At 42.8% G+C, this 16,239-nt stretch overlaps 1 long non-coding RNA gene across 2 annotated transcripts; it reads left to right on the top strand.

The window, feature by feature from the left end:
* The first annotated feature begins 3,652 nt into the window (after positions 1 to 3,652).
* Positions 3,653 to 15,766, top strand: LOC128341906 (uncharacterized). Of its 2 annotated transcripts, none has more exons than XR_008314654.1 (8): positions 3,653 to 3,882; positions 4,547 to 4,661; positions 5,509 to 5,635; positions 5,789 to 5,869; positions 6,815 to 6,900; positions 7,024 to 7,093; positions 12,263 to 12,331; positions 15,670 to 15,766. It is a non-coding gene; the product is annotated as an uncharacterized LOC128341906 (long non-coding RNA). The 2 variants fall into 2 exon arrangements; XR_008314653.1 differs by having other exon boundaries at positions 5,506 to 5,635.
* The last annotated feature ends 473 nt before the right edge of the window (positions 15,767 to 16,239 follow it).

Here is a 16,239-nt window from a genome sequence, read left to right as displayed (position 1 = left end):
TCCAAGAGCGACAGAAGTAAATTAAGATTCCTGTTACATGGGCAGTAACAAAATAGCAAAAATCAGGCATTATATGGCCTTCCAAGTCCCACCACCACCACATATTTATTTTCATTATGTGAACAACACATAGTGTGAACATCACATAAGAATAGCTAGAGTCTGTGGAGCAAACTAGATAAGACATTGAAGACACATGCAGCATCTGTTTCAGTTTTTTATTTTGAACTAAGTGTAAACTCCAAGTTTGATGAGAGCAGCAGCAGGGGGAAGAAGGGGTGTTTAGCCCTTTCCCCGTGGGCTATTTCCCCATTCTTAATTCTGCTCCTCCTTACTTTCTCCCAGCATCTCAGATCACCAGCTGACATCCTGACTAACAAAGTGTGTGTGTGTGCTTCAAGGGACTGAAGGGCAGGTTGGGAGCCCTTGAAGAGTTCCCCCCTTTCCTCCTGCACGCACCCTGTTGATCCAGAGCCCTTAGAATCCAGAGCACTCCGCACACTCCAGAAGGGCTCTGCAAGATTGGAAACGCATTGCTGGCTGGGACTTGTGTAAGGGCTCCTGTCATGGCCCCGCAGTCTCTTGAAGTGTGCGTACTTCATTAGTGGGGATGTCGGCCACTGTATCTTTCCCAGCCAGAAGAAAACCAACTGGATAGAATGTTTTTGATCAAGCAAAGGGCCTGTAGGGAAGGCGTTAATCACCTCCGGCTCCCTCAGTGCTACTGCTCTGGTCAAATTTAAATTAGGAACATAGGAAGCTGCCATATACTGAGTCAGACCATTGGCCTATCTAGCTTACTCAGTAGTGTCTTCACAGACTGGCAGTGGCTCCTCCAAGGTTGCAGGCAGGAATCTCTCTCAGCCCTGTCTTGGAGAAGCCAGGGAGGGAACTTGAAACCTTCTCCTCTTCCCAGAGTGGCTCCATCCCCGGAGGGGAATATCTTACAGTGCTCACACATCAAGTCTCCCATTCAGATGCAACCAGGGCGGACCCTGCTTGGCTAAGGGGAGAAGTCTTGCTTGCTACCACAAGACCAGCTTCCCCACTCGGCAGCATTAAAGTAACAGAGATTTCTCTTGCATCACTTCTAATTTGACCCTCCACTGTGACAGTGGAGTCTACAAACCAAAGTTGCAGCAGCTGGCCTGCCTTGCTCTCCAAGAGTAATGCTCAGTTTTAGTTGCAAAGAAAGTACGTCTCTGTGTGTGTGTGTGTGTGTGTGTGTGTGTGTGTGTGTGTCCATCCCTTCTCCTTACAGTCATGAGGGCTGGAATATCTAAATCGGATCCACCTTGTATTATGTCAAACTTGTGTCTTGTCTGACTGTCCATGAGAATGGGGAGCAGTACAAAGCCAAATTTCTGGCTACATGTAACAATTTCTGGCATACTCCTAACGACTAGAGTGCATTTGCCCTTCTTCAGCTTAATTGGAAAGAACAAACGGACAAAGCCAAGAGAGATTTAAATGACCTTTAAACAAAACAACAACAACCCTCTTCCCTACCAGTCAGGTTTCCTCTCTCTATGGTACCACTAAACACATAATTGCAGAGAGGAAATGTGACTATGTGGCTCTTCTTCTTCTTTTTTTAAAAAATTAAATTTTTATTAATTTTAAGAATAATCAATCACAACACATTAAACAAATAAGGACTTCCCGCTCACACCTCCTCGTGAATCACCAACTATAGAGTTAACCCTTGCTATAATAATAATTCAAAACATAGATTTAAACTTTACAAACACAATTTTGATCTACTCAACCTGCTAATATTACTAAATTTCAAACCCTGTGGTAAAATCAATATTTTACAAAATAGTTCTTTAAATACAATAAAAATGGTTTCCAATCTTCTTTAAAGCATTCCAAATTTTGGTCTCTTATCAATACTGTAAGTTTTGCCATCTCCGCATATTCCAAAATTTGTATCAGCCAATCTTCTTTTGAAGGCAGTTCATTGCTCTTCCATTTCTGTGCATATATTATTCTGGCCGCCGTGGTAGCATACTTAAAGAATGTTAAGTTAGTTTTAGAAAACACTCCTTGTGTTATTCCCAGCAGGAAGGATTCTGGCTTCTTAGGAAATGTCGTTTTAAATATTTTCTTTAATTCATTATATATCATGTCCCAAAAGGCCTTAGCCTTCCTACAAGACCACCACATATGAAAAAAGGTTCCTTCAGAGTGTCCACATTTCCAACATTTGTTTGAAACATTTTTATACATTAATGCCATTTTTTTAGGTGTCAAATACCACCTATACATCATTTTATAATAATTTTCTTTTAAAACATAACATGCAGTGAACTTTAAATCAGTTTTCCATAATTTTTCCCAGGCTGCCATTTCTATATTGCACCCCACATCTTGGGCCCATTTTACCATAGTCATTTTAACCACTTCGTCTCTTGTCTCCTCCAAAAGCAAGAGCTTATACATTTTAGAAACTAATTTTTCATCATTTTCACACAGCTCCTTCTCAAATCTCAACATCTGATCCTCAAATCCAACTTTAAGATCCTTCTTATAAACTTCGTTTAGCTGATGGTACTGAAACCAATCACTAACCAAATTTTGTACTTCAATTATACTTTTTAACTTACAGCCCTTTCCTTGAAAATATAACAGATCCCTCTAAGTACCCCATTGTGATTGGATATTTACCTCTTTACGTGCTAAAGCTTCAATCAGAGATACCCATAGCGGAGTTTTAGGTTCCAGCCATTTTTAATATTTTACCCATACCCTCATTAGACTCCTTCTTACATAGTGATTCAGAAAGTCTTTATGTATTTTACTTTTTTCATACCACAAATATGAATGCCATCCAAACCTTCTATCAAATCCTTCCAAATCAAGTATTCTAGGATTTCTTAATGTTATCCATTTTTTCAACCAGGTCAAACAAACAGCATCAAAATACAACCTTATGTCTGGTAGGGTAAGACCACCTCTTTCCTTTGCATCTGTTAAATTCTTAAAATTAATTCTTGATCTTTTCCCTTGCCAAACAAATTTAGTTATGTCCTTCTGCCATTGCTTAAAACAAGTTAAAGTATTGATTATAGGAATAGTCTGAAAAAGAAATAACATTTTAGGCAAGACATTCATTTTCACCACTGCAATTCTTCCCATTAAAGACAAATTCATATCAGACCATCTTTGTAAATCAGTTTTCACTGTATTCCATATTTTAATATAATTATTTGAGAACAACAAAGAATTATTATTTGTCAGCCAAACCCCCAGACATTTAATTTTCTTCTCCAATTTCAACTCACTTATTTCAGAGAATCTATCCTTAGATTTCTGATCCATATTTTTAGTCAAGACCTTCGTTTTAGTCTTATTTATATAAAACCCAGCCAATTGGCCAAATTGTTGTATTTTTTCCAAGAGTCTTCCAATCTTGTCCAATGGATTTTCTAAAAAGAACACAGCATCATCCTCAAAGGCTCTTAGTTTATATTCTTGTTTCCCAATTTTCGGGCCTTGTAAGCTCCACACCACAACTCATATATCTCATCACTGCCAGTTTAATTTTCTCACGGTAGAGTGGAACGCCTTCTTTTTTTAATTGGCTGACTTGATGATAGACATATTCAATAGCAAACAGCAAAACGCTTCTTTCATAGACTTTCTCAAACAGCAGTGGGGGGGAAAAGCAATAGTAATTCCCACTAATATAGGTTTTTTTTAAAGCTTTAAAGCTTTTAGACATCAGTTCAGTTCTTGAATCCCAGCATTTAGTAAGAAGATTGAATTTCCCTCCTTGATTTATAGTCAGAACACTTACAGCAACGGCTTGAGTTCTGTGAAGTCCTTCCAACAAAAGCAGGTGCGATTCCAGCAAGTTATCCTTAATCACGCTGAGAGGTGAGCTTCTTGAACTTTAAGTAATTAATTAAATCCAAACCGTAGAGATTAGATGCCAACCAGCTTCAGTCGAAAGGATTTCCGATGGAGGAGTGAGCTTGATGTCTCCCAGCCCCCACCGCTCTACTTAAAACAGAACTGCGCTCTTCAACACAGCTCTAAATTAAGGAGCCGGCTCAGGGGGAATCTGTGGGAGATCTTGATCCAAACCCTTTAATCCAGGGTGGCATGGGGGTGGTGGTTATGAAGCCTCAAACCCCCCTTAAATTGCTCCTCCTCGGTCTCCCCTGTCGGGAAGCGTGCAGCCTCATTAGCTATCCAACCGGAAGTCCGACTATGTGGCTCTTCTGACAGATTAGCCCGTATCAAAATTGTGGTGTCTCACAAGCAGAGAACTGGAAAGTGCTGCGATGTTTGTAGTGCAAGGAATAATTATAGAAAATTGTGCTGTTTGCTACAGAAAAGGGTCAAGAATCCTTGAGATTACTAGTCAAACTAGTGAAAAGGGGAGTAATTTCTCTGGCCTTGAGCTTCTGGAGAATCTAAATGGTCCCTACACAGCCTGGGCTGGAGGAGCGTCTGCTGATGAGCCTTATAGAAATTGTTAGCTCTTTTGGAAGGACTCCTGGCTCTGTGTAGTAAACTCTTTCTCATTTCTCCTTAGCAGACGTTGCTGAAAGAATACAGAAGGTACTGGAGAGTCCAGGACCCTTCTTTGACCTCAAGTCAGATGGTTCCTCCAGTCCCAGTTCCCCAGAATTCCCTAACAGGAAGTGCAAGTGAGTTCCGACAAAATATTGCTGTGAAGGGAGAGGCTGGAAAAGGTTTCAGTAGAGCATAGAAAAATTGGTCATCCCTACCGTGTTGCTACCTACCAATACAGAAGACATTGGCTGACATGATGTGCAGCCCACCAACCTCTGTAAGGATGCGTTGTGGGGCTCTTGCAGTCGCAGACTTCAAAGGAAGCTCCAAGGTTGCCCTGAGGCAGCAACTGCAGAAGCTATGTTTCCACAGGTTTCCCCAGTTGGCACTTCCTCTCAAGGCTGCAGAGCCCCACAGTGGATCCTCCTTATGGAGGTGGTAAGCTGCGCACCATGTCAGCCATTGAGCATAGTAGCTAGAGGCTTGAGCAGTTCTGTTCTCACAGAATAGACTTTAAGATCTATATACAACAGGAAAGCTTTGTTGTAGGGATGTGCGTGAAATGGATTTTGCATTCTGTCCCAAGCTCGGAATGGAATGCAAAATTCCTGGAAAGTTCTGTCAGAACAACCAGTCGTGTCAGTTGTTCCGACAGAATGACCCTGTTTTGAGTCAGAACGCTCCGAGCACCATTTTCAACTCCAAAATGGTGGTGCTGACCACAAAAATGGCTGCCATGTGTGTGCAGAGGCCAGAAGAGTGCCATTTTGCTTGAATGTTTTGAGCTCGAGTTCTTCTGTTCTGAGCTCATTTGAAGGCACTCTGCTCTGAGCTCGGAACACTTGAAATGGCTGGTTCCCAGTCAGAATGTTCCGACCATGATCCATTCTGCATATCCCTACGTTGTTATAAGGGAATGTAACATTTTTTGATCCTGTGTTATTACAAGGGGGGTGACTGGGGCTTCTGTTCTTTCAGCAGAATCCCCTCCAGCCAGACATCCGAATATTGTGTGATGCAGCCCCTGTCCCACTCCTCATCCAATGTGAGGAGCTGTTGCAGAAGAGTGAGTGAAAATGGAACGTCTGAGGAGGAGGAGATTGAGGCGGTCAGTGTGGGGTCTTCTGAGCCCCTTTCACTCTAGTAATTCCCCTGTCTCAACTGAGTAGATACAGCAACCCTAAAAGCTCCCTCTTAACATCTAGTGATGGGGGCCTCTTTCCCATTTCTTTTGTGCAAGAGTTGATGTGTTCCCTTGAAGGTCCCCAGAAGCAGGACACGCTGGCTCAGAGTGCGTGGTTGGACGATAATGTCTGTACACCCAGCAGTACCAGCTCACCAGGTAAAAACAGCAGGAATTCTTGTGTGTTCTTGGTCAGACTGTACATTCCAGGGGCAAGGATAAGAACATAAGAACAGCCCTGCTGGATCAGGCCCAAGGCCCATCTAGTCCAGCATCCTGTTTCACACAGTGGCCCACCAGATGCCGCTGGAAGCCACAGGCAGGAGTTGAGGGCATGCCCTCTCTCTTGCTGTTACTCCCATGCAACTGGTACTCAGAGGCATCCTGCCTTTGAGGCTGGAGGTGGCCCATAGCCCTCTGACTAGTAGCCATTGATAGACCTCTCCTCCATGAAGTTATCCAAACCCCTCTTAAAGCCATCCAGATACAATGGATAAATTTGTGTCTAAATGGACATTGTTTGTCCAGCATTGGAATGGGAAAGTCCAAGATTCTGTACATGCTTATGAATGGTTATCAATGCTATGATTTGTTAATTGAATAATGTTGATATTTCAATTTAAACAAACTTCAACAGATTGTTCAGGTCAACTCATACATTACTCTGGCAGTGTTGTTGATGTGCAAAGTCATGGCAGGCCTCATGACACTACAATGATGACAGGAATGTTTATATTGCACAAGAAGATTTGAATCATATGGGAACCTTGCTGCCCTGATGGAAGGAGGATACCAGCCTGGGAAAGACCCATGGGTGTCCTGGCCTATTGGCATGATGTAATCCCGATTCTCCCTTCAACCTCCGACATTTAGGGAGGCGACTGAAACCTTAAAATAGCAACACCTCTTGAATTACCCCATAAAAGATAAATAGGGTCAGCAATTTTCCAGGGAGTAGTACCAGAAGATTGGGACTGTCTTGGGCAAATTTAGTTAGCAGGTGATTATGATTCAGTGTCACAGTTGGGAAAAGGATGAATCTAAAGCTCCCAAAATAGGTTGATTTAAAAACCTGCTTTTTTTAAACCCTTGGTTCCTTTTCAGTTACTCGTCTGCTCCCTTGCGGCAGCGGTGCAGGCTCCATGGAGAAGGGGAAAGGTGGCAAAGTGGATGCTCAGCATTACAGCCCAGTATGTTTCCGTTTTTTCCATGACATTCAGGAGGCAGGGAGGTGATTCGTGGGTTCTTCATATCTAGGAAACCAGGGGCAAGGGGAAGAATTTTTAAGAAACTGCCACTTCCTTGTTCCACAGGCCTCCATTTTGTGCTGTGTGTGATATCATCGCTGGAGGGGTGTCTCAGTGCATGCTGGGTAACGCACAGGTAATCCACACCCTAGGGGGCCTTGGTGCCCTAGGGTAAGGGAATAAGGGCATGTGGGGAAAAGATGACGGAAGGGAAAGGGACTCTGCCATTCCTACACAACCTGGTAGAAAAATGTGGGCTGGAATCCAAAGTAAAACTTCTTTGGGTCTGTGTTCTCCTTTGCCCCACAGCACTTCCCAATCCCTTTTCCTTGACCCTCTTGCCACACTATGTGGGCCATATCTAGAGAAGATGAATATGCTCTGTTCCCTACCCAGCACCATTCTCTCACGGTGTCTCCTGCATGCTTCTAACAGGCTCGGTGAACCTCTTGGCTAAATTCTCCCCCAAATCTCTGTTCCTTACGATGCCCTTCCCCACTCCGTCTCTCTGTGTTGCTGTGGCTTGCTGCTTTTCTGAATCATCTCTCTGCTCACTGGCTAGTTTTGTGTGTGTCTGCCTTTGCTGCTTTCTGTCTCCTGTCATTAAGGTTGGTTGCACCCTTTTGTCAGTTTCCCAGTGTGTTTAGGGAAGTGTAAGGTGTTGAGGTCAGGAGAGGGGCAGCCAAGGCTAGGGAGGCTTTCGAATGGCACTCTGCAGCTTCTTTGATCTGTAACTCATTTTCCAGGCAATGTGCTCTTTGACCCCTGAATACTTCCTGATCTGGCACAATATTGATTTTTCGGTCTGGCTTTGCAAGAGACAAGCAGAGCGTCTTGCAGCACAATGGATGCCAGGCTATTGTGTGGGCTCCATAGATCAGGATGATACAGGAAACCCAGCCCACCGGACCCTCATCACTTAGGGTCCATCACTTAGTCCATCACTTACCTCATCACTTAGCTGCTTGTGCCCTAACAGGCAGTGCTTTCTGCTTTGCAGGATCAGCCCCAATTGAACCCACAGTGTTGATTCTGAAATCCTTCCACCATCTTTCTACTCTCTGAATATCAAGCAATTGATTCATATGCCCACATGCAGCTAACAGGCTGCTTGGCTCTGCATGACATTTGGTAAATAGCAGTCACAGGGGCCGGTGTCCAGAATGGGGTTGTGGTATGCAGGGATTGGGATTTTACCTTTTATCATGATCCCAATCCAAGTTGCAGGCTTGCGCAACTGCTATTCAGTAAACAAACCACCACGCAAACAAGATGCTTAAAATCACGTCTAGTTTGGCCCTGGTGACCAAACTTGCCATGTGATGGGATTGGTGCATCCCTGCAAACAGTCCAAATGACCTGAGTGTTTATTGCTGACTTGTGTATCAGCCCAGAGTGAGTGTGTGAATTGGCCTCCCAGCTGCATTCATAGTAAGTGCCATGTTGTTGTTCTTCCTTACTTTCTACCCACAGTCTCTTCCTCCTCCTCCTCCTCCAGCACCAAAGGGTGTTCCCTCCAATGGGATGAGCATTCTGGGGAGCCTCTGAGCAACGTCATTTTCCTTGTAGGAAAAACCCCGTGGAAGGGGATTCTTTCAGCCTGGCTAAAAAGCCCACACAGATCTCTACAGAAACCACTTGCCCCACTTGTTACCCCTGCTAACTTGGCAAAGAGGCACCTTTTAACATGGTGATTTTCTTTATTTAGCAGGGGGAGAGTAACTGGCCCTATCCACCCCCCAGCACAGTACTTCCAGTGACTGTTGCTGCTGTCTCTCTTATGTTTCTTTTTAGATTGTGAGCCCTTTAGGGACAGGGATCCATCTTATTGAGTTGTTATTTCTCTGTGTAAACCGCCCTGAGCCATTTTTGGAAGGGCGGTATAGAAATCAAATAAATAAATAATAATGAATAAATAATGAATCTATTTTGGGCTTAAAATAAATTTTAAAAATGATTCATGTATAGCTTCCTCAGCTGGTCACCTGAGTGCTTTTTTACTCCCGCCACACACGTTGACAAGTCTGGATTCTTTACGGAGGCTGCTGGTAACTGAGAGGTCACTTTCTGGCTTCTCTGCTGCAGTGCTGTCTGGTGTAATCTCCAAGAGGGGAGGGCTTTTTCTGTCTAACCTTATTACAGCTAAAGTAAGTGTCCATGATCCAACATGGAAGGACTCTTGTACCCAACTAAGCCTTCTCAGGAAGGCAATGTCTGTGTCCCAAATTCACTCTTCAGACTCCAGGCCTCAAAAACTGAGTACTGAAAACCTTATCACTCCAAAGATTATACCCGATTTGTAAGAAGGCCTGCTCCAACAGGTGCTGCATTATGCAGTATAAATACATGTGCATATTTATTTATTTTATGTTATTGTTAAATTTATATACTGCCTTTCATTAAAGCAATCCCAAGGCAGTTTACAGCAAAAAGTTTTTTAACACAAGATGGTAAAAAAGACACAATTAAAATAATCAGTGGGGGGGGGGATATTAAATCCAATTAAAAAATTTAAACAAAAAGCATAAAAGCAATAAGGATTATAAGGAGCAGCAGCAGAGAATCAAATAAATGCCTGGGCAAAAAGGCAAGATTTGACTTTTTTTTCCTAAAAGCTGTGATGGAAACTGAGGAGCGAATAGCCACAGGGAGAGCATTCCAGAGTCTGGGGGCAGCAACAGAGAAGGCCCTGTCCAGCGTGCATGACAACAGTGTCTCCCTCATTGTCGGCACCCGGAGCAGAGCCCCCTCAGATGATCTCGTCAAGCGGGCAGCAACCCTTGGGAGCAGGCGGTCCCTCAGGTATCCCGGGCCCAAACCATTTAGGGCTTTAAAGGTCAAAACCAGCACCTTGAATTGGACCCGGAAACAAACTGGTTGCCAGGGCAGCTCTTTCAAAATGGGTGTGATGTGCTCCCACTGGGCAGCTCCGGATAAAACCCTAGCTGCCGCATTTTGCACTAGCTGCAGTTTCCGGATGTTCTTCAAGGCAGCCCCACGTAGAGCACGTTACAGTAATCCAGCCTTGACGTGACTAAGGCATGGGTAACTGTGGCCAGATCTGCCTTCTCGAGAAAGGGACGCAGCTAGTGCACTAGCCGAAGCCGTGCAAAGGAACCCCTGGCCACCGCCTCCACTTGAGCTTCCAAAAGCAGAGCCAGGTCCAGTAATACCCCCAAGCTGCGTACTTGTTCCATTCAAGGGGAGGACAACTCCATCCAGAACCGGTAAAATCTCCTCATCCCGATTGGCTCTCCTAATGACCAACATTACCTCCGTCTTGTCTGGATTCAATTTCAGTTTATTAGCCCACATCCAACCCATCATGGCCTCCAGACCCTGATTCAGGACATCCACCGCCACCCTAGGATCAGGTGACAAGGAGAGATATTGCTGAGTGTCATCCGCATATTGCTGACAACTCCGTCCAAGTCCCCGGATGACCTCTCCCAGCGGGTTCATGTAGATGTTAAACAGCATGGGGGATAAGACTGAACCCTGCGGGACCCCACAGGCCAACGGCCACGGGGCCGAGCAGTAGTCCCCCATCACCACCTTCTGGACCCTCCCCCCAAGAAAGGACCGGAACCACTGCAACACAGTACCTCCGATTCCCATACTCGAGAGGCAGCCCAGAAGGATACCATGGTAGATGGTATCGAATGCCGCAGAGAGGTCCAGCAGAACTAACAGGGACGCACTCCCCCTGTCTAGTTCCCGGCGTAGGTTATCCACTAGAGCGACCAAGGCAGTCTCAGTCCCATATCCGGGGCGAAAGCCAGATTGAAAAGGGTCCAGATAATCCGTATCATCTAAGACCCTCTGCAGCTGGAACACCACCACACACTCTATCACCTTGCCCAAAAAGGGCAGATTAGAGACCAGTCTATAGTTGTTCAGGTTGGAGGAATCAAGGGAGGGCTTTTTTAATAATGGTTTCACCATCATCTCCTTGAGGCATGATGGCATCTTGCCCTCCCTTAATGAGGCATTGATAATCACCTCCAACCATCTACCTACCCCTCCCTGGCAGCTGCATTAGCCATGAAGGACAAGGGTCAAGAGCACACAATGTCACCCATACACTGCCCAGCATATGATAGCTGGGGTGTGTGTTCCATTTCATAATTCATGGGACTCCTCAGATCTATGGAATTTCACTGTACATACATATATACAGGTGAAACTCAGAAAATTAGAATATCGTGCAAAAGTCCACTAATTTCAGTAATGCAAATTAAAAGGTGAAACTGATATATGAGACAGACGCATTACATGCAAAGCGAGATAAGTCAAGCCTTAATTTGTTATAATTGTGATGATCATGGCGTACAGCTCATGAAAACCCCAAATCCACAATCCCAGAAAATTAGAATATTACATGGAACCAAGAAGACAAGGATTGTAGAACAGAACAATATCGGACCTCTGAAAAGTATAAGCATGCATATGTATTCAGTACTTGGTTTGGGCCCCTTTTGCAGCAATTACTGCCGCAATGCGGCGTGGCATGGATGCTATCAGCCTGTGGCACTGATGAGGTGTTATGGAAGACCAGAATGCTTCATTAGCGGCCTTCAGCTCTTCTGCATTCTTTGGTCTCATGTCTCTCATCCTTCTCTTGGCAATGCCCCATAGATTCTCTATGGGGTCAGGTCAGGCGAGTTTGCTGGCCAATCAAGCACAGTACACTGTATACTTTTCAGAGGTCCGATATTGTTCTATTCTACTGCTCTGACACTATCCCTTTGGAATGGAGATTGCTACTCTCAGGGACACTTCCTACCTGCCTGCCTTGTCACTTCTTCTCGCCCTTCCTTCTCCCTTGCAACATGCAAACTCCTCTCTCCCTGCACCATGTGTGCAGAGATGCAGAATCCATCTGCATCCAGCTAGAGAGATAGAGATCCTATCTCTTCACTTTCCTAACTAGAATGGAGTTCTCTAATAAATACTCCTGATATTGGTTGAAACTATGAACTAGCTCCAAGTTATTTTACTCTCAGCATACATGCATGCCTAAGCAAATTCCGCTGTGTTGTGCCTCTGTGCACTCTGCTATCGTGAATAAGGGTTTCTCCTACCAGAGGGAATTCCCAACAGCACTGGTGACTCCTTGCTGTGTATGTCAGCTTGATTAATTTCATGTGTTCCATTATTGTGAAATAGAAAAGAATAGAAAACATTACAAAATTGAAACAATATAGGTCTCAATATTCTACTACCAGAAATATATGACTACCCCACTTAATATGTCATCCTTTCTTTCTATCTATAATTCATCATATTTCTGCTTATATTACAGTTCAAGAGAAATCTATTCACAACATTGAGATTATTGTTATTCCTTCTTATCCACCCTTCTACATAAGAGGTAAATTTCAAGAAGTTGATAATACCCTAGCCATTATTTTCCCATTATTTAATAATTGGAGTTGCTTTTTGTTTCCAGCATTGAGCTCCTAAACTCCTAGCTGTCACAAGCAAAAGAAAAATAATCTGTACCTCTTGTTTTCTTCCCAGTTAATCCTAATGGTCCAATACTTGATGTTTAGAATCTAGTGGAATAAGAACGCTCACTATCTTTTGGATTCTATCTAGTCAAGGTTATGTTTTGTTAACTAGACGTTTGTCCAAGTGGGGATCCTGCGGGAGTGTTGGGGGGGGGCGGTCAGGAACAAAAAGGAGGGAAAGGAGAAGGAGAAAATGGAGTTGTTTCTGAATAAAGACTTCGTTAAATCTACATAAGATGGTTTTGTGTTTACAAGGGAAGCAATTTTAAAGTATTTGGTGAATTTTGAGCCAGCTATGCGTGGGAGCCTGCAAAGCTTGTGACTGTCTCTGCATCTTCATTTCATTGCATTACTGGGCCGACATTCCTGAACGACTGCATTCTACTCTTGGGAATGCAGGAAATACTCCTGGCACTGCCATATATTTACAAACAGCACAAACGGAGTTAGCTAGATTCAGAAAATGAAGCAACAATCCACAGACAATCCAATTATGCCCCTAAAATATATATTAATGGAATGTATGCCATCGGGTTGGTGTCAGGTATAGTGGCAAGAGTGATTAACCTGGATCAAATTGACCTGGTTTAAGTTGCTGCTCTATCAAGTTGCTTGCTGAGTCAGCTTCAGCAAGAGCTTTTTCAGGGAGCATCTTCACTTTGGGAGGGTTAGTGTGCGGCCACATATCGGCCCAATTAACCCAAAGTGCCTGAAAAATTTCAGAGAGCACTTCACACACCATTCAGGGGTTTCCCTCCATATTGGAACCTAGCCCGGTTGATGTCCAGGGTGAAAAAATCCTCTTCTTGCATCGGCATATCCGTTATGCCCCAAACTTGCAGTAAAGCCTCGTGGTAAGGCCTGCTGTCTAAAAAGCCTCCCGGATGCTTTCCAGACTGGACACTACAACAGTGTAACTCCATGGCCATTAATTGTCCTTCCGCACTGCCTGGGTTTCTACATCGCAGTCCCTGCACGTCAGCACGGTGCCGTCCACATTTCCAATGCTTTCTTTCAGGTTTTCTCTTTGCAATACAGCGCTACAACCTTGTAAATAGATAGCTGTATTTTCCCGATGCAAAAGTTTCATGCAAGCTAGAAAAGACTGCTCCCCCTGGTGTTGAGTTTGCACAACAACCTCTATTTACGAGTTCAAAACGATTTTGCTAAGCTGAAGTCAACTACCGCTGTTCAGTGGGTAATCTGGAAAATGCCCTGGGAGCTTTCCAGATGACACTCTGTTCAGCAGTAAAATGCTTCAGCTTCAGGATCATTTTAAAAATGAAAATAGCTTGCGCAACCCTCCTACAACGGGAAAATACAGCTATTTATTTGTGATGCACATGCAACGTTGTAGGACTAAAACAGAAGGATAAAATCCTAAAGATGTCATGAGAAATGTGAATGGCACCTTTCTGACAGCACAGGGTTTGCAGTGTTGAAACACAGGCAGTACGGAAGCACACTTAACAGACAGTAGTGACACTGTTGTAGTGTGTCATCTGGAAAGCACCCTGGTCAATTTCTCTTCCTTGCAGTCTAATTTCTCTTGCAGCATTGTTGTGAGGATAAAGTTGAATAACCCTGTATTCTGCACTGAAGTCCTTAGAGGAAGAGCAGGCTATCAGTATGAGAAATAAAGAAGGAAAAATTAAACATTTTCTTTGAGAAAATGAGTTTTTTCTCTTTTTAAAAACAGGAAGCAAAGCACAGATGTAGTGGAACATGAGCATAAACGAAAGTATAACTAGCATGTTTTTGGAGAGGTTTGCCAAGTCTTTACTCCAAAGAAGAGAAACTTGAGCTACTAACTATTTATTCCATGTTATCCATGTCTGTGTTCAAGACTGTGTTCCAAATGACTGCTATATGAATGAGATTTTCTCAATCAAAGGATTTGATAGAAGGTTTGGATGGCATTCATATCTGTGGTATGATAAAAGTAAAGTGCATAAAGATTTTCTTAATCACTATGTGAGAAGGAGTCTAATGAGAGTGTGGGTAAAATACAAAAAATGGTTGGAATGTAAAACTCCATGATGGCTATCTCCAATTGAAGCTTTAGCACGTAAAGAGATCAATATGCAACCTGAATGGGGTACCTATAGGGATTTGTTATGTTTCCAAGAAAAGGGCTGTAAGTAAAAAAAACCCTAACTGAAGTACAAAATCTGGTTTCAGTATCATCAGTTAAATGAAATCTATAAGAAGGATCTTAAAGTTGGATTTGAGGATCAAATGTCAAGATTTGAGAAGGAGCTGTGTGAAAATGATGAAAAATTAGTTTCTAAGATGTACAAGCTGCTGCTTCTGGAGGAGACAAGAGATGAAGTGGTTAAAATGACTATGATAAAATGGGCTCAAGATGTGGGTCATAATATAGATATGGCAGCTTGGGGGAAATTATGGAAAATGGATTTAAAGTTTACCGCATGTTATACTTTAAAAGAAAATTATTATAAGATGATGTACAGGTGGTATTTAACACGCCAAAAATTAGCGTTCATGTATAAAAATGTTCCAAACAAATGCTGGAAATGTGGACACTGTGAAAGAACCTTTTTTCATATGTGGTGGTCTTGTGGGAAGGCAAAGGCTTTCTGGGATATAATATATAATGAGTTGAAGGAAATTTTTTAAATGACATTTCCTAAGAAACCAAAATCCTTCCTGCTGGTAATAACGCAAGGAGAGTTTTCCAGAAGAAATTTAACAATTGTTATGTATGCAACCACGGCGGCTAGAATAGTATATGCGCAGAAATGGAAGAACAATGAAATGCCCTCCAAAGAAGATTGGCTGATAAAAATTTTGGAATATGCTGAGATGGCAAAACTTACAGTACTGATAAGGGATGAAAACCTGGAATGTTTTAAAGAAGATTGGAAACCATTCTTACTATACTTAAAGAACTATTTCTCTAATATTGATTTTTCAGCAGGGTTTGAAATGTAGTAATAATAGCAGGTCGGGTAGAGTAAAATTGAGTTTGTAATGTTTAGGATATATGTTTTCAATTATTATAGCAATGGTTGACTTGTATACTGAATGAATCGCACAGACTGGTGAGTGGGAAGTCAATATTTAAGATATTGCAAAAACCAATAAAATTTTAAAAGCAAGAAAACCAGGAAAACAACACTTGTGATGTACCATATGACCTAATTTCAACTTATACGATAAATCCATTCTTTTATAGGTTGAAGAAAATGTCAGTTAAGAAATGTTGTTAGTTTGTACATTCCATTACAATTAAAAGCAACATACCTATCCGAGAGAGAGAGAGAGAGAGAGAGAGAGATTTTCTCAATCGATGTTTGCTGGAGAAAAGTATGTGGACTTTGTCTATAAAAATAAAAGCTGTGCATTGAATAAAAATTAAGCAAGTACCTGGATTATCTGTGCGTCTGAAAGATTTAACAGATTCCATTCAGATTGTCTGCTGCTTCAAACTGTCATCAAGATGCAAACAAAATATGGGAGTTCAGTCAAAGCAGAGTTGTCACAACCAAAAGATGCTTTTCATCTAGAGGTGTTGCTGCAGTTCATATTTCCTTCAGAAATATGGGCCCTGGGAGCTCCTAATGCTCACTTCAATCATTTGAATCTGAGGCAGGCATTTGAATCTGAAGGGGAATTTCCCCCGTCCTTCCAGAATAGGCACCTTCTAACCCCAATAATTGTTGCAATCCAACTTCATACTACTTGTTGCAATCCTCAAACCTAACTTCATAATCTGAACCATCCAGCTAGAAATTGGTTGAGATAA

Source organism: Hemicordylus capensis, chromosome 2, assembly GCF_027244095.1.
Source record: "Hemicordylus capensis ecotype Gifberg chromosome 2, rHemCap1.1.pri, whole genome shotgun sequence".
Taxonomy (NCBI): Eukaryota; Metazoa; Chordata; class Lepidosauria; order Squamata; family Cordylidae; genus Hemicordylus; species Hemicordylus capensis.
This window is presented reverse-complemented; position numbering and strand designations above follow the sequence as displayed.